Below are 13,694 nucleotides of genomic sequence, written 5' to 3'. Positions count from 1 at the left end.
CATATGAAAGTAGAAAAATGGGATGATTATGTCTAGTCAGGGAACAAAAAACATGACTAATGACTTGCGGACAATTTGGGAGATAACAAGAGAATGATAATAAATTCTTCCAACCATTCTCATGTCTATAGTCTGCTATGAGTCTGACTGGAGCACCTTGGGTCTAATCCGAGACATAATCCCGAGGACCCTCCATCCGTTAATCCAGAAAGTAATGTGATGGAGTCAAAATGTTTCATCTTCTGCTGAACCTTTGGCGACTACGGTATTTATGTCTCACAGTTTAAGATAATCTATGTTTTTTTCTGATGGGAAGTCTAAACTTGGGTCTACTTGAAGGACGCTAACTCTTTTCTGGTTGATCGGGACCAACCTAAGGCACATGTCCCATCCCCCATCATTTTTCAATCCTTTTATTTCATGCCACCGTCCTTTGAGTGGTAAGGAACCTGATTGAGCACTTTATTGAGGGTAAAGTGACCATATATAATGTTTTGAAGGAGAATCACAACATTTTCTTCACTGTAGGTTTGATGAGGATGCAACTTCCAATATGGCCAACCTCAGTAGACTGTAATGGAAAGTTACTTCACTGGCAATTTAGATGGCACCATCATATGTAAATTGGAAGTTGTACACAAAGTTCTTAGTTCTGAGATAGATCTAAGTAGTTATGATGGGCGATGGCAGGCAAAAAGACAGCATTCTTGTGTCGGTACTATAGGTTAATGACGTGACTCCCCTGACTCATGCTCTGGTCATGCCTCTTCTTTTTCATGCTATGTCACGGGGAGGTTCCTTACTAATGACGCGCTATGTGCTATAGCCCGGATGTTTCTGCTGTCAACAGAGCATGCACTGAAAGAAACTCGCCCTGAAGGCAGCATGTTAGTAGAGAATCTCAGCTGGTATTTACATGACGTGGGTGAAGAATGCACCCAGTAAATAGCCAACATTAGATATGGGCACGTCATTATATGCACATTGAATTCAACTCTCAGTTTTGGTGGTCTGACAATGGGTAGTTTAATATGGGCGGACTTCAAAGTTCTGGAGCTCTACATGCCACCAATGAGTTCAATTACAAGATTCACACCAACTCTGAATTCAGGAAAGGTCCTCTTCTAGGACAAAGGCTGTAGACTTGAGATGTTTTTGGGACATTATGTCCAGTTCTTTGAATGTGTTAGTGAAAACCATGGAATGGAGAAAGGCATGGACTAGAGGTTTATGGTAATCAATGGTCTTCCTTGATGTCATGGTTCAACTACAAAAGTGTTGTCATCTCAAAATGTTTCTTCTTCTACAACAAAGTTCATTAACTTGAGATATTTTTGGAATGTTGTGTCTAGTTATTGAATATATTGAAAATCGTGACCCTTAACTCGATATTAAAGAAGTGATGGAGAAAGCCAGAGAGGTGAGTGTTAATGTTAACCACTGGTCTTCACTAACATCATGGTTCAACTACGACACCATTTTGAAATTCCGCACTGGTTCTCCTCCAAGTCAAACGTCATTGACTTTAGGCATGAACTGGGGGTCCTTGGTAACTACTGTTCTTCCTCGACATCTTGGTTCAACTACAAGATTTGTACCATCTCAAAATTCGACACAGGTCCCTTTCTAGACGAAAGGTCATTATCTTTATATGTTTTGGGGACATTGTGTCCAGTTCTTTGAATTTATTAGTGAAGATTGTGACACTTGCCACAATATAAAGAAAGGAATGGAGAAAAAAAGATGGACTGATCCTTTCCAACATCATTATTCAACTACAAGAGTGGCACTGTAACACTGTGTCGGCATCCCTGCGTTGTCCCTCTCCTCTCCTGGCAGGGACGGCGACGTCCTCGTACCCTGCTTCCTCTTGCCTGCCTCCTGTTCATGCCACACAGGCTTCTGACGGCGCTCCTAGTGGGCGCGCGCGCTCCTCTGGTCTTAAAGAGGCCTGCTCGCGCACTTTAAATAATGTCCCTAACCAATGGCTGAGAGGCATTTTGTGTAATGGCCACTCTCCCCACTACCCAGTACGTGCCTGAACAACTCTTGTAGTTTACCTACGTTGTGTGTGTGCAACTGTATGTTGTCAGGTCCCTCACACTATCTAGTTGACTTTAGTTTGTTATCCTGATCCTGTCTCTGGATTCCCTTACAGTGTGTACTTACCTTGAAGTCACTCAGTTGGTACCTGAACTCTGTAGCCGCTTCGGCGGTACTTGAATCCTGAAGCCGTACCTATCTGAACAGGCTCCGAAACTAGCCTTGTCTGTAACTCCGAATCCAGTCCGTGTCAGCGTATCTGCCCCTTTAGGGTCAACAGCTGCAGTACCGGGACTACCTAGGGGTGGTACCTGGCGGCTATCTGCAACTGAAACCTGACTCCACTATCAGGAGCTGCAGTGAAAACCAGGTATCCACACAGTAGCCATGAACTGGGGGTCCTGGGTATCTACTGGTCTTCCTCAACATCATGGTTCAACTACAAGAATGGTACCATCTTTACAATTGACACAGGTCCCTTCTAGAAGGAAGATATTGACTTTAGATGTTTTGGTGGCATTATGTCCATTTCTTTGAATATGTAAGAGAAGATTGTGGCACATCCCTAAATATAAAGGAAGGAATGGAGAAAGCTATGGACATTATGGCTTAACTATGAAAGTGGTACCATCTCAAAAATTGACACGGTTCCTCTTCTAGAGCAAATCTCATTAACTTTAGTTGTTTTTGGGACGTTTTGTCCGGTTCTTTGAGTAATTGAAGATTGCAACCCTTGCCTCAATATAAAGGAGTGAAAAATTAATTATGTGTAACTATGAGTGGGGGAAAAGCCGTGGACTGAGAGTCGATGGTTACCACTAGTCCGCTCTGACATCATTGAGTAGAACTTACCAGCTAAAATTGCAAGACTGGAGCCCCAATTTACTGATATATGGTAGAAAGTTCATGTATATCCAGCTTGTATTGTGTAAAGATTTTTTTTCTGTCAGCCGTTCCTTTCCGTGCCTGAGAACATTGCTCTCTTGGAACATGTGACTCCTATTAGCCAAATTTTCAAGGTTCGCCTTGACTGATTAAACATGTTTATTTGCTTTTGTTCCTGTTGACCTGGGAATTAGAGATGTTGATCGTGTTGGTTGACTCCACTTTATCTCTTCATGTTCAGAGGTGTTGGTCTTTTTCGGCCAAGTCTCTGACTCCCGTTGGGCTTAAAGACCAATCCTTTGGGATGGTTTCCTAATGCTAAAAAATCCCATCATTTCATTGTATTTTTTTCATTTTTTGTTCTTCTGAGGCAGATTTGATCAAGGAAAGGTGGCCTTCAATTCCGCCCAGGATGGGGTGGTGCACCTAGACTCTGCCCAGATAAATCGGTGTGGTGAAAATACATCCTTATTGGCTATCGCCCAAATCTCTACAAAACTGGCCCCCGTCCAGACCACAGATCTTATCCACTTAAAATCAGGACCATTGTATGATTAGAAACTCATAATCAGCTTTTGTCCCACCAAGGTCAAGTGTTACATGAAGAGTTTTTGGTACCTATGATTATCTAATGTACTATATCTGATGTATAAAAGATAAACCCAGTCCCATCAGATTCAATTTTTTTTTTTAATTTACTTATCTGTATGTTTAAAAAAAAAAATATCAGGAAATATTATATGACATAAGCCGTAACGGTCTACTCTCTTGTTGTGCAACCTGCCGAACTGAAACTACTGCTCCTATCATGAGTTGACAGACCGTTATTGTCCAGTTTAGGATCGTCATCTTTTATTCAGAGTAGAGAGAGGTTCTGGAGTTTCCGAGCACATTTGTGCACTAAATGGACTGCCATTGATTACAAAGTGTAATACTCCATATCTCCTGTAGTGGCACTGCAGGGAAACTGAATACTTGTTGATAGATCACAGCTGATTGCTGTGATCAACCTGAGATCTGCTTTTTGATGGGGAAATATTCTGTCTGTCTGTCTGTCTATCTATCTATCTATCTATCTATCTATCTATCTATCTCTATAGGGCCTGTCACACTAAGCGATATCGCTAGGAATATCGCTATAACGTCACTGGTTTTTGTGACGTTATAACGATATTGCTAGTGATATCGCTATGTCTGATACTTACCTCCGACCGGCTCCCCCGCTGGTTATCGCTGATCGCGCGAGAACGTCCTGGACCGTTTCTCGTCGTCAGCTTCCTGCTGGACTTCCTGTGGCGCCGATGAGCGACGCGTGGACGCGGGCGGGAGGACGTCAGGATCGCCTCGTTTGACAGGTAAGTAGCGATCCCCGTCCCCAGCGATGTCTCTGGTGAGATCTGCCTGTGTGGCAGCTCACTAGCGACCACTTAGCGATGCACCAGCGATCCTGACCGCGTCCTATCGCTGGTCGGGATCGCTGGTGCATCGCTAAGTGTGAAAGTACCTTATCTGCTGCTTTGTCTATCATGCATTGTCCCTTCCACCACAGGAAGTGGAGACCCCATAGGCATATATGTCCATGCGCTTTCCCCCTCCTATCACAGCTGTGTGTCACAGGCCACGCCAGGGAGCGTGTGGAAGGGCAGATGGAGCTGGGAGAAGATCCACGTGGAAGAATCCCGTTTCCTGCCTTGTGGCTGTGAATTTATATGGGGGGAATGATTGTGACCCCCTACCGCTGCCCTTGATGCCTTTTTTGTCCTTTTCATATGGAACTGATTGAGGTCAAGTGTCCATTGTAGTCATGACATAGGCATATGGTCACTCTAAGGCTGTGTGCACGCGCTGCGGTTTTTGCTGCGGATCCGCTGTGGTTTTGGCCGCTGCGGATCTGCAGCAGTTCTGCAGACAGTGTACAGTAGCATGTAAGTCTATGTGATTTACAATCTGCAGTGCACATGCTGCGGATTTTTAACTGCGGAAAAGCAAACAGTGACATGTCATTTCTTTCTGCGGATTCTGCTGCGGTTTACCATCTCCTCCATTGTAGAAGTGATAAACCGCAGGCCAATCCGCAGGTCATTTTACCTGCGGTTCCGCAGATAAAAATCCACAGACCAATCCGCAGTGTGTGCACATAGCCTGAGGCCGGAGTCACACACAGCGAGATACGGCCGAGTCTCGCAGGTTAAAACCAAGCTCTGGCCCCGGCACTCCGGAGTGGAGCGTGCAGCCTCACAGCAATACATGGAGCTGCACGCTCCGCTCCGGAGTGACGGTGCCAGAGCTTGGTTTTAACCTGCGAGACTCGGCCGTATCTCTATGGTCTTCAGCTCAGGTTCCAAAATTGGAAAAAATGACTGCTTTCCTCCAGAAACAGCACCACGTCTGTCCACAGACAATGGGAGGAATTGTGACTCGGCTCCATTGAAGTTAATAAGGTTGAGTTGCAGTTTCCTAACTATTTTCATCCTCATTTGACACCTCTCCTCGGAAGCTTTGCCCGAGGTCCTGTTATCATACAAACACTGCTCACTGTCCTGATTTCGCCTCTCCCACATACCTGTCTATGTTGCTGGTATAATAATCTTTTTGTGAATTGTTATATCCCTGTGGCACATTGTACCGCGCACTGTGTACAGTAAATTTGTTTACAGTGCAAATGGGGATTAGTAACAGCCCTGGCGGCCATGGTTGGTGAGTGGCTGATAGTTGGCTGTGTGGGCCTATAATGAGCTGAAATGGCTAAAAAGTTGGATCAGTCAATCAAAATGCAGCTGTAAAAAATGGGTTAGAATGCCCCATATAACAGCAGTCTGGATGTGTAGTCTGGATGTGTAGCCTGGAGCCCCCTATAATAGTCTGGATGTGTAGTCTGGAACCCCCTATAAGAGCAGTCTGGGCTTGTAGTCTGGAGCCCCTATAAGAGCAGTCTGGGCGTGTAGTCTGGAGCCCCTATAAGAGCAGTCTGGGCGTGTAGTCTGGAGCCCCCTATAAGAGCAGTCTGGGCGTGTAGTCTGGAGCCCCCTATAAGAGCAGTCTGGGCGTGTAGTCTGGAGCCCCTATAAGAGCAGTCTGGGCGTGTAGTCTGGAGCCCCTATAACAGCAGTCTGGGCGTGTAGTCTGGAGCCCCCTATAAGAGCAGTCTGGGCGTGTAGTCTGGAGCCCCTATAAGAGCAGTCTGGGCGTGTAGTCTGGAGCCCCCTATAATAGTCTGGGCGTGTAGTCTGGAGCCCCCTATAATAGTCTGGGCGTGTAGTCTGTAGCCCCCTATAATAGTCTGGGCGTGTAGTCTGTAGCCCCCTGTAATAGTCTGGATGTGTAGTCTGGAGCCCCCTATAAGAGCAGTCTGGGCGTGTAGTCTGGAGCCCCTATAAGAGCAGTCTGGGCGTGTAGTCTGGAGCTCCTGTAAGAGCAGTCTGGGCGTGTAGTCTGGAGCCCCCTATAAGAGCAGTCTGGGCGTGTAGTCTGGAGCCCCTATAACAGCAGTCTGGGCGTGTAGTCTGGAGCCCCTATAACGACAGTCTGGGCGTGTAGTCTGGAGCCCCTATAAGAGCAGTCTGGGCGTGTAGTCTGGAGCCCCCTATAAGAGCAGTCTGGGCGTGTAGTCTGGAGCCCCCTATAAGAGCAGTCTGGGCGTGTAGTCTGGAGCCCCCTATAAGAGCAGTCTGGGCGTGTAGTCTGGAGCCCCCTATAAGAACAGTCTGGGCGTGTAGTCTGGAGCCCCTATAACGGCAGTCTGGGCGTGTAGTCTGGAGCCCCTATAATGGCAGTCTGGGTGTGTAGTCTGGAGCCCCTATAACGGCAGTCTGGGCGTGTAGTCTGGAGCCCCTATAACGGCAGTCTGGGCATGTAGTCTGGAGCCCCCTATAAAAGTCTGGATGTTTTTAGTCTGGAGCGGCGTCAGGCGGAGGGTCGGCGGTTCATTGTGAAGCAGCAGAATGTACAGGCTTTAGCCTCTCAGACTTTGCCGTATTATCTGCTCGGCCGCCGCACAGAGAAGCCTTTGTTAGAGCTTTTTTCTAGAGCCGGATTGAGGAGGGTGGATGCAGGCTTAATCTAGACCTTTCACCTCGTGCAATCGCTTCTGTGACAGAATTTGTACAGAAGCCTTGCACCAGCGCCGACTTACATCTGTTTGTCCTTCAAGGCATGGGTCAGAGGAAACATATTACATAAGGCGGGGTTGGGGGAAATAGGAATCAGGTGACTTACAGAACAAAATGGGGCCTAAGCTAGAGCGGAAAGTGGCCTGAAGCTGTTCATCCAGATCTCTGCAGTCCATAACAGAGCCTAAGGGGTATCTTACACTGTTCATCCTGGTCTTCCAGATCCATTACGGGGCCTATGCCTGACCAGAGACTGCTCACCTTGATCTTCCTGGTACATAACAGGCTTAAGGAGGATCATAAACTGTTCATCCTGATCTTCTTGGTTTGTAGTGGGCCTTATGGAGAATCCTCATCTGTGCATCCTGATCCTCCTGATCCATAACAGGGCCTAAGGAGGATGTTAAACTGTTCATCCTGATCCCCCTGATTCATAGAGGGCCTAAGGAGAATCTTAGACTGTTCGCCCTGACCTTCCTGACCCATTACGGGGTCTATACCTGACCTGAAACTGTTCATCCTGATCTTCCCTATCCATAACAGGTCCTAAGCAAGATCTTAGACTATTGGTCCCGCTCTTCCTGTCTATAACATGGCCTATGCCTGATCTGAGACTGTTCATCCAGATCTCCCTGGCTGATAAAGTGACTTATGCATGATGTAAAACTGTTCATCCTGATCTTCCAGGTCCCTGATAAAGCCGGACCTGTGGCATAGCCAGACCTTCAATTAAATGGCCACCAAGTAGTAATACACTTAGCGTCACGGTGGCTCTTTTGTTTTTCCGCTCCTCTTTTTTTTACCCGTGGAATATCTGTTTTCTTTTTATTCTCGATGTGTTACCCTGTAGAGACAATAGCAGAGGCCAATTTTTTTTCTGTAGGTGGAGTGGCAGGATATATCTCCCGCTGAGGAAGAACCCCACCCAGGACTAAAATTTCCTCTCCTGCACCTATATATAGATTCCTACCAAGGCACTTAACAATGGGATTTTACCGTTTTGTCCGATTGTGACCCGGGGTTATCACTATATATGAAGCAGAATCAAAGACTCAGGCGGCCATTCAGAGTACGGACTGTACCTGCTAATTGCTGGAAGATCCAAGGAAAAGACTCCCTCTATCACCTTAATATGTTGTTACTAAAATAGACAATCCCTTTAAGAAAGTTCAATTAAAGGGGACCTGTCACTTGTCATACGGTGTAAATGCCGCTGTTCTCCTGAATCCGGCGATGTTTTTCTTTTGTTTCTGCGCCTCTCTTTTCCTGAGATATGGCCCTTTCTACTGTTTTTAGCCATGTGGGTGTGGTCCTTAAAACACACCCACTGAGAACAGTTATGAATTACGCCCCCTTGGCTTAAAAAACTAGATTTACACACAGGGAACAAAGGGGCCATATCTCATGAACGGAGAGGCGCAGGAACAAAAGAAAAACGTCGCCGGATTCAGGAGAACAGCGGCATTTACACCAGGTTATGAAATTACTTATGACAAGTTGGGGGCCCTCTTTAAATGAATTTTCTTAAAGGGATTGTCTATTTTAGTATTTGTACTTTAGGACACACCTATGATCAATGAGTCACTGTTAAGTTGATCATTCTGTGAAAAAAAATCAGTTTTTTTTTCTGTATCTTTAACATCTATGACTTAGGACGTTGTGGGTTTATGAATTGTTTATAGGTTTGGTTTTCCACTTTTGCCGCTCGTCCTCTATGTTTTTGTGCTGCCTTTGCATTTTTGTGCTGATATATTTTGGCAGTCTGATGAAAGGATCTGGGATCCCACGTTGTATTTACATAATGTTCTGGTCTATCGCTGATGGGACCAGATAAGAAAAGTTGTGACATTTTGTAAAGTTGCTATTTGGAGTATAAACAGCTCTGCTACAATTACACCGCTGAACAGGGCCGGCTCCAGGTTTTTGAGGGCCCCGGGCGAAAAAGTCTCAGTTGGCCCCCCCTTAACACATACCACGACTCATGCCGTGTGACATCCGTGGTGACGGCCAAAAACGGACTTCTCTCTGTGTGGATCACACGGACACGCATGTGATCCACACGGACACTCGCTCTGTGGCAAAACACGTTCATGTGATGGAGGCTACTGATTAGTAGTGTACGCATGAAAGAAAGAAGAGAGGGGAAATAAAGAACAGAGAAAGAAAGAGAGAATGGAAGGAAGAACAGAGAAAGATACAGAGAGAGAAAGAAAGAAAGAACGAACAGAGAAAGAAAGAAAATAAAGAGCAGAGAGAAAGAAAGGAAGAACAGAGAGAGAAAGAAAAGAACAGAGGGAAAGAAAGAAAGAGGGTAAAGAAAGAAAGAACAGATAAAGAAAGAGGAAAGAAAGAACAGAGAGAAAGAAGAAAGAAAGAAAAAGAACAAAGAGAAAGAAAGAGTGGACAGAAAAAAAGAACAGAGAGAAAGAAACAAAGAAAGAGGGGAATAAAGAACAGAGAGGGAGAGAAAAAAGGGGAAAGAAAGAACGGAGAGAGAAAAAGAGTTGACAGAAAAAAAGAACAGGGAGAGAGAGAAAAAGAAGGAGGGGAAAGAAAGAACAGAGAGGTAGAGAGAAAAAGAAAGAGGGGAAAGAACAGACAGGAAGAGGGGAAAGAAAGATCAGAGAGAGAGAAAGAACAGAGACAGAAAGAAAGAGAACAGAGAGCGAAAGAACAGAGAGTGAGAAAGAACAGAGACAGAAAGAAAGAAAGAAAGAGAACAGAGAGCGAAAGAACAGAGAGAGAGAAAAAAAAGATTAGAGAGAAAGAACAGAGAGAGAAAGAAACAGAGAAAGAAAAATTCTATAAAGATACTATAGCAGCCCAGCTCCCATTGTAGTGCCTACCTGAGCCTCCTGGTGCAGGACATATCATGATCCGCTCACATGGCCAACATCCCCGATTCCAAGGCGATCTCACTGTCCGCTGTCAGAGGAGGACACGGTGATGGATCTGAAGCATTCCCTGAAGTGCCTCCATGGTTCCGTCACAATCTCCTACTGAAATGACCTAATTTCTGGTCAGCTTCCAGCACGTCACTTCCGGTAGAACGTTACGTGCAAATTTTAAATTGCTCCTTGGGGCTCCGCTGTGTACTCCTGTGTCCCGCGGGGAAAGTAAGCTCCCGGCTGGGGCAGTCTCTCTCTCAAAATCGGGACTGTCTCGCTGGATCCGGGACAGTTGGGACTCGGGAGGTATAAATGATCCCCATCATACACCTCGTACACGCACGGCTCCGCTTTGTATGCCTCGTACACACACGGCTCCGCTCCGTACACCTTGTACACACGCAGCTTCACTCCGTACACCCCCAGCTCTGCTCCACTCCATAAACACACGGCTCAGCTCCGTACACACAGGGCTCCGTTCCGTACATCTCGTACACACACGGCTCCGCTCCGTACACCTCGTACACACACGGCTCTGCTCCCTACACCTCGTACACACACGGCTCTGCTCCGTACAACTTGTAAACCCCTCCTGACCCCACCCAAGTACACACACGGCTCTGCTACATCCACCTTGTTAAACCCCTCCCTGACCCCACACAAGTACACACACGGCTCTGCTACATCCACCTTGTAAACCCCTCCTGACCCCACACAAGTACACACACGGCTCTGCTACATCCACCTTGTTAAACCCCTCCCTGACCCCACACAAGTACACACACGGCTCTGCTACATCCACCTTGTAAAACCCCTCCCTGACCCCACACAAGTACACACACGGCTCTGCTACATCCACCTTGTAAACCCCTCCTGACCCCACACAAGTACACACAGGCCGGCTCTGCTACATCCACCTTGTTAAACCCCTCCCTGACCCCACACAAGTACACACATGGCTCTGCTACATCCACCTTGTAAAACCCCTCCTGACCCCACACAAGTACACACACGGCCCTGCTACATCCACCTTGTAAACCCCTCCTGACCCCACACAAGTACACACACGGCTCTTCTACATCCACCTTGTTAAACCCCTCCTGACCCCACACAAAGTACACACACGGCTCTGCTACATCCACCTTGTTAAACCCCTCCCTGACCCCACACAAGTACACACACGGCTCTGCTACATCCACCTTGTTAAACCCCTCCCTGACCCCACTGTCCCACACATAAACGTTACCTCATCCATCCAGACCAGCACCATAATGACCAGCACAGCAGAGTCCTGCAGCCACCCTGATCATGTGACCCGACTCCTCCCCTCCTGTGACCTCATCACAGGTCCTGTGCTGGCACCGCACACAAGATTACAGCCGAAGGAAGCGATGATCATTGCTGGCTGTAAGGGGCTGCGTCACTGCGTGGGTCCCTCGCGGAGGGCACAGGATGGGGTCAGTACATGGGGGGCGTGGCGGCGGCCGGCGGGTATCCCAGACAGCGTGAGTGGGCCCTCCCATCTCGCCAGGGCCCCGGCACTTGCCCGGGTGCGCCGGGTGCTGACGCCGGCCCTGCCGCTGAATATGACGCACATTTTCTGTCACTATCAGTGTGGCGGGGTTCATCCGGAAATGGGCATCTGTCCGCTATTTTATTTCATTCTTTCACCTTCGGAGGAAAAAGGGTCATCCAAGATGAGAAAAACTTGGCTTCTCTTTTCTGGAAACAGCGCCACACCTGTTCATTGGTTGGTTCTGATATTACAGCTGAATTCCATATAAGTAAATGCGACAGAGCGGCAGTGCCGCAAACAACCTGTTGATTGGGGTGCCACTACTTAATACTGGACTTTAAGGCTCCCATAGTTTAGTGCCGTCATCTGCGGAATAGTTTGACAAGCCCCATCTTGGCTCGGGGACCTTTTGGAGGACTTGCATCCCAATCTGGTCCTAAATCTGACCCTTCACCTTTTTCCCAACTCTTCCATACACATACAGTACAGACCAAAAGTTTGGACACACCTTCTCATTCAAAGAGTTTTCTTTATTTTCATGACTATGAAAATTGTAGATTCACTCTGAAGGCATCAAAACTATGAACTAACACATGTGGAATTAGTCAAGAGGTAGTCCCAACCCCATTTATAAGGCAAGAAATCCCACTTATTAAACCTGACAGGGCACACCTGTGAAGTGAAAACCATTTCTGGTGACTACCTCTTGAAGCTCATCAAGAGAATGCCAAGAGTGTGCAAAGCAGTAATCAAAGCAAAAGGTGGCTACTTTGAACAACCTAGAATATAAGACATATTTTCAGTTGTTTCACACTTTTTTGTTAATTATATAATTCCACATGTGTTAATTCTTAGTTTTGATGCCTTCAGAGTGAATCTACAATTTTCATAGTCATAAAAATAAAGAAAACTCTGAATGAGAAGGTGTGTCCAAACTTTTGGTCTGTACTGTATGTGTTTACAATGTGGATAAGCTGCTTGCAGACCCCACTGCTGCTCGCTTATAGGAATAAAGGATTGGGCATATTGAAATCCAACATGCCTGATCTTTCTTTCTCCAGGTTTCTACAGTCGGAGGAGAGTCAGAATATTCTCTTACACATTATGTAGTTGTCCATGTTGCTCTTTAAGGATTTTCTTAAGAAAAAAAATATTTGTAAAATGTTCCTTGTTTTTGGCTGCCTTGGTCAGCTGACTTTGTTTCACCCGCTGTCTGACATCTGGTTTTCTTGGTTTTCTGACCCCTTGCTGTGTGGTTGTCAGATGTTTTTTCCTGATGCCTCCTCCCCTTGTAAAAGAAAAAAATATATATATACATCATAAAGTGGTGGCACCCCAAGGTCAGGTTGAGTTAAGTTATTACAATGGTGCAGGAGTTTTACTAGAGAAATTCCTTCAGCAGCATTAAAAGTTGCAGTTCCTGAAGAAACTTTGGCAAATTAAAGGCAGTTGAAAAACAAACATGGTTGATGTCTTCTAAATAAACCGCGCCACAGCTGCCGTCAGCTGCAGGAGCTGAGCTATAATAAAAGGCACAAACCATGGGCCAATATGGTGCTTTTTGGAGGCCACTATATTTTTCAATCCCACTCAACCCCTTTGAAGGGAACCCGTCACCAGTTTTACATCTTATAAATCCTGCCCATCATTTTTTAAAGCTTGTAAATGGGGTTTCTATAGCCCCTTTTACCCTTATAGGTGCCCCAGCATACTTACGAAATAGTCTTTTATTCATATCTAGCGCTGCATGCATCTGGACCATCATCGGTGCTTCTTTTTTTTAAATGGAAATGGATGGCGTCTCCTGGTCTAAATCTCCTCCCTGAGCCGGCACAGTTGAATCAAAGATCTGAGCAAGCGCACCTTGCTCCACTGTACTGAGCATCCAGCAGTGCATCGAGCTGATGATCTGGAAGTTAAGCCGGCGCGTTCTCACTACACGACTTTGCTCCTCCTTAGGGTACAGCGATGGGCACATGCTCGAGTCTCCAATTCAACTGCACAAGCGCGAAACTTTGAGAACTTTGTGGAAGATGTCATCAATGTACCTCAAGAAAGAAGAGGTGGTGTTTACCAGGATTAGTAGGTGCCGAGCGCGGACCGGAGCCATAAATTGGGCCATACGGCGCAATTTGCATGCATGAAGACTTTTTTTTTGGAGGTATACTGGGCACCTATGAGGGTATAAAGGTTGTGGTAACCCCACTTACATGGTTTAAAAGGTGATGGGCAGGGTTTATAAGGAGTAAACTG

The 13,694-nt window shown here is 46.3% G+C and overlaps 1 protein-coding gene across 1 annotated transcript in view; it reads left to right on the top strand.

The window, feature by feature from the left end:
- NHERF2 (NHERF family PDZ scaffold protein 2) overlaps positions 1-13,694 on the top strand; it is a 79,089-nt gene that overhangs the window by 24,266 nt on the left and 41,129 nt on the right. The window lies entirely within an intron of this gene.

Source organism: Dendrobates tinctorius, unplaced genomic scaffold (assembly GCF_039654945.1).
Source record: "Dendrobates tinctorius isolate UK_male_01 unplaced genomic scaffold, ASM3965494v1 ptg000257l, whole genome shotgun sequence".
NCBI lineage: Eukaryota > Metazoa > Chordata > Amphibia > Anura > Dendrobatidae > Dendrobates > Dendrobates tinctorius.
The sequence above is the reverse complement of the archived record's forward strand: the minus strand, read 5'-3'. Positions and strand labels throughout refer to the sequence as shown.